This window comes from Phyllobates terribilis, unplaced genomic scaffold (genome assembly GCF_046119375.1).
Source record: "Phyllobates terribilis strain yellow unplaced genomic scaffold, ASM4611937v1 Scaffold_3386__1_contigs__length_80220, whole genome shotgun sequence".
Classification (NCBI taxonomy): domain Eukaryota; kingdom Metazoa; phylum Chordata; class Amphibia; order Anura; family Dendrobatidae; genus Phyllobates; species Phyllobates terribilis.
In genome coordinates, this window is record NW_027366139.1 from 39052 (window position 1) to 44607 (window position 5556).

Here is a 5556-nt window from a genome sequence, read left to right on the forward strand (position 1 = left end):
TTCTGGGCTGCACTTGCCTTTGCTTTCGCACTAAGAGCCTGTCAAAAGTCAAGAGCATTATCACCAATGAGTTAGAAACATTATTATCAATGACTCTGGCCTATAACAAAGTAGCACTAAAAGGAAATAACATTATTACCAATGACTCTGGCTTATGATATTCTTGAACAAAAGATAACCAATCAGCCTCTGAAATATGGTGGTAGACATCCCAAGGCATCTTGTTTGTAGGATACTTCGACGGCTTGAACGTCTTAGTTATCCATCGAGCTACCAACTTGCTCTTAAAATCTCTAAAGTGTTTTGCCACACATGAATGGAAATATTTTTCCCTTGATTTAGCAACATCATCAATGATGTGGAACATAAGATGTGAATTTGTACAATAAGTAAATGATAGTTAATATTGTATATATTCAAGGTGTAATTTAAAAGACATTATACCTTGGTCTCCTCCCAAAACCCTCGCCTCGTCTGCTCATCTATCTTTCGGTATTCTTTCTCGTTAATATTTATTCTTTGAGCACAACTCCCAACTTGCTTTCCGTGTTGTTTTAACCATTGACCATCTGGGACATTAAACGCATTATACTCAAGGTGCATAGGTTTGTTTTACTTGAACACCTTTTGACGGACCACACCCTTTATGAATCTGTGTAATTGCGCTAACACCTTGTGATTCGGGATCACCTTGGGTAGGACAAATAGCATTTTCTCTTTCATCAGCCATCCCAAGCTAGAATTCCTATAACAAAGTAAAAAAAATAATTAGATCATGATTTCATGAGTAGATATAAAAAAAACAGGCTAATGGTTAGTGTATAATTCCACCTCATCTTATTCATTCGTGATTTGTAACCCATATTCCCTCCTTATGATCTGTACGGATATGATTAGTATTATTTATATCTTCCTCCTCGGGTAATGGTTGAACAACAGTTGATAACAAGGGTGTATCGTCATACTCGTCATACTCATCTTCATCCACAACATCATCAATACCAAGAATATGTCTTTTACCTTGGGCAACTGCACGCCATCTAGGATCAACATTGTCTACCACATAAAAAATCTGCTTAGCTTGTGATGCTAGGATGAATGGCTCGTCACTATCACTTAATCGGTCAAAGTTTACCAATATCAAACCCGGATAAATTTCATCTTGCTTCACCCCGTTAGGGTTGTTGACCCACTTGCACCGGAAAACAGGGATTGTAAAATTGTTATAATCAAGCTCCCAAATTTCTTCGATAACACCATAATACGATTGTGTCGCATCAACCGGTCTTTTGTCCTTAGCGCTCGCATATACCCTAGATGATGCAATAACCTTCACTCCACTATTCTCCACCACACTCTTTTCATCTTGTCTTCTAGTGTAGAATGTGAAACCATTGATATCATATCCTTCGTAAGACCGAACACATAGTCGAGGACCCCGAGATAACCACTTGACCGTATCAGAAACGTCATGTTCTTTCCTAAGTTCCTCAGCTACTTCCTTCTTAAACCAATCAACAAATGTCTTATTATGTTCCCGCATCAAAGCTCTTTCATTCAATTTCGGATTCTTGTGCTGCAATTCAGTGTAATGCTTTTCTATGTAAGGATTCACCTCTGTAAGATGCTGCAACACACAAAGATGTGCCTTATTCTTCCTTTCAGATGGAGGAGATATTACTTTTTTACCAATTACTCCCTCTCATTCAAGCCTCCCTGTATGACGAGATTTTGGAAGACCTATTGGATGAAGCCTTGACAAAAACTCAGCTGCATATTGAGATATCTCTTCATGAAGGACTCCACGAATGATACTACCCTCTGGATTCGCCCGATTCTTTACTTTGTCCTTTAAACTGCCAAAAAATCTCTCAAAAGGATACATCCATCTTAAATATACCGGACCACATAACTTGATTTCTCGAACCAAATGAACAATTAAGTGCACCATTATATCAAAGAAAGACGGCGGAAAGTACATTTCAAATCGACACAAAGTTTCGACAATATCAACGTGGAGAGCATCCAATTTTTCCGGATCAATAACCTTAGCACATATCGAACTGAAAAAGACGCACAGTTTTGTTATAACATGTCTCACGTGTTTCGGCAATATCCCACGAAGTGCTATCGGTAAGAAAACATTAAGCAATACATGACAATCATGAGACTTCATACCAATCAACCGAAGGTCCGAAAGAGAAACTAGACGTTTTACATTTGACGAATACCCCGATGGAACCTTAATGCCATGTAAGCACTCACAAAACACCTTTTTCTCCTTTCTTGACATTGTGTAACAGGTCGGAGGCAGAAAAGTCCTTTTACCATCCGGTTTTACTACCGGCCACAAATCTGGTCGAATATTCCTCTCCTTCATATCAAAACGAACGTTCTGATTGTCTTTCGTCTTTCCGGGTATATTTAGCAAAGTCCCAATTATGGCATCACAAACATTCTTTTCAATGTGCATCACATCGAGACAATGCCTAACCGACAAATCTTTCCAATAAGGAAGATCCCATAGTATAGACACTTTCTTCCATAAAACACCCTTTTTAGATTTGGACTTGAAGCACTTGCCATATTTAGTGTCAACATTTTTAATCCGTTCATAAACCTGTGATCCTGTCAAAGGTGTACGAGCTACTCCTTCCTCGGTGTACCCATTGAACTCCTTCTTCTTTTTACGGTAAGGGTGATATCGACTAAGGAACTTCCGGTAATCTAGATACACATTTTTCCTGTAATTTCTCAAGTAGGCGGGTTTCATATCCTCTTCACATACAGGGCATGCTTGTTCTCCTTTGGTTTTGTACCCAGACAAGTTTCCATATGCCGGAAAATCATTTATGGTACAAAAAACCATAGCTCGCAAGGTAAAAGTTTGAGTTGGTGTATGCATCGAACATTGGGACACCTTCATTCCATAATAATTTCAAATCATCAACAAGTGGATCAAGATACACATCTATGGCATTCCCAGGTTGCTTAGGCCCGGAGATGAGGAGTGATAACATGATATACTTGCGCTTCATACACAACCATGGAGGAAGATTATAAATCTCTAGAAGAACCGGCCAGGTGCTATGTTGGCTGCTTAGAGTACCATACGGACTCACACCATCTGTACATAAAGCAAGTCTCAGATTCCTAACCTCATCACCAAATTCAGAATATTTCTTATCAATATTTCTCCATTGAGGAGAATTAGCAGGATGTCTAAGCTGTCCATCTTTCTTTCTCCCTTCCACATGCCATCTCAGATATTTGGCTTCCTTCTTTATCGGAAACAAACGCTGAAACCTAGGTATTATTGGAAGATACCACATAGCCTTAGCTCCTGGGCCCTCTTAGCCGAATTTACCCCTTTACGCTTGTAACGAGATGCACCACACTTTGGACACTCATTCAATTTTTCATGTTCATTTCTGTAAAGCATACAATCATTTGGGCAAGCATCTATCTTGACTACATCTAAGCCTAAGGGACACATCAATTTTCTGGCGTAATAAGTATAGATAGGCATCTCATTGCCTTCTGGTAAAAATTCACCTAACCATTCCAATAAGGTGTTGAAACTTCCATTAGTCCAACCAGAAGCACATTTCAAGTTGTAAAGTACTGACACAACCTCTAACTTGCTAAATTTTGTACACCCAGGATACAAGGGAGTCTCTGCAGCCTTTGATACCTGTTCGAACATCTGAGGTCGTTCGTTCAAGTGATCTCTCACCCCATCCATCATCCCATTTATTTCATCATCTTCTTGGTCATCATCATCATCCATCTCATTATTCTTAGCAATATCATCATCACTATCATCAGTGTCTACCCGAACATCAAACTCATTGACACTAGAACTTGGACGATCAGGTATTTTCTCACCATGCCAAAACCAAACATGATAATCTTCTTTGAAACCACGACGAAATAAATGATCCTCAATCTCATCAATATCATCTAACCGCCTTATATTCATACAATCACAGCAAGGACAATAGATTTTTTCTTCTTTCGTACTTCGTTGGTGTGCTAAAGCACATCTAATAAACTCCTCAACCCCACTCAAGTATTGTGTCGTAGTATGGTCACCGTACATCCAAGGACGACTCATTTCTAGTAATAATTGCAAAAAGAGGAAGATTTAATATCATTTCTAATAACTATCCCGCCAAGGGCCTAAATTATGAATTCTATCCCGCCAAGGGACTAATTTAATAGATAATAATACGCAACTAAGCAAGAAAAAATACAAACTCAACTATCCCGCCAAGGGCCTAAATTATGAAATCTATCCCGCCAAGGGCCTAAGAAATTAGGGTAGAAGTATTACCTTGATCCAATATTGATCCTTCAAGACAACGCCTCAATAAACTCCTTCAATGAACACGCTATAACCACAAAAAATAGTATATCAATTAGGTGTATACTTTTCATATTTTCATTTGGGCATTTCATCAAACACCTTCAAGGCACAAGCTATAAACACAAAAAATACACAAATTCGGGATAGATTTAAACATTTAAATGCACAAGTTGTTAGTATTAGTTGTTTTGATTTGACTAAGGTGAAAGATAGTATATGAATTAGGTGTATATTTTTCATATTTTCATAGAGGCATTTCATCAAACACCTTGAATGCACAAACTATAAACAAAAAAAAAATACACAAATTCGGGATAGATTTAAACACTTAAATGCACAAGTTGGTAGATAGAATACTTACCGGCCAGCGAAGACGAAGACGAGAACGCAAAGACGAAGATGAGAACGCGCGCGGAGACGAAACGAGAACGCGAAGACGAAGGGAGAACGAAGGGATAACGCGCGCGCGGAGAGGAGGGCGAACTCGCGCGGAGAGGCGGCCACCGGAGACGCACGAGCGGAACAAAGAGGATGAAGCTGGCGGAACGAAGAAGACGAAGTGAATGGCGGAATGAATTGTAATGGTGGAATTAAAAGCCGCGTGTCTGTAAAATTTCACACTTAAATGAGAAGGGATTTGTTGAGGCGCGCGTGTAGCGGCCCGCCTCAACAAGTGTTAAAAGAGGCGGGCGTTGTACGGCCCGCCTCAACAGGTGTTAAAAGAGGCGGGCATTTTAGCCCGCCTCTAATAGTCAGCCCGAAGGCTTAAGGTTTATTGAGGCCGGCATTCTTGTTCCGCCTCAATAAATGCTTATAGAGGCGGGCTCTTGTTGGCCCGCCTCTATAAAATCTTCCAGGAAAAATTTTTCGGATACTTTTTGAGGCGTATAATATTATGCCCGCCTCAATAAAAAAAATTGAGGCGTGTAAAGTAATTTTCCGCCTCAAAAACCTGAAAATATGATAGCATATGACGTTTTTTAGGCTTTTTTTTAGGTCCGCCTCTAAAAGGGAGCCTCAACAAGTGTTTTTCTACTAGTGTAATGGTGTCCTGACTTAGATGATTGCTCTGAACTGAATTGACTGAACATGGCAACTCAAGAGGATTATCATCTTGATTCTGCACACAGTTTGCAACCCTAGTGTTGGACTGTCTCCAAATGCCTGACTATCTATTTGAAGGACCC

General features: G+C 39.7%; 1 pseudogene; it reads right to left on the reverse strand.

The window, feature by feature from the left end:
• Positions 1-841: 841 nt before the first annotated feature.
• On the reverse strand, positions 842-4117 carry LOC141247871 (uncharacterized; annotated as a pseudogene).
• Positions 4118-5556: the final 1439 nt, after the last annotated feature.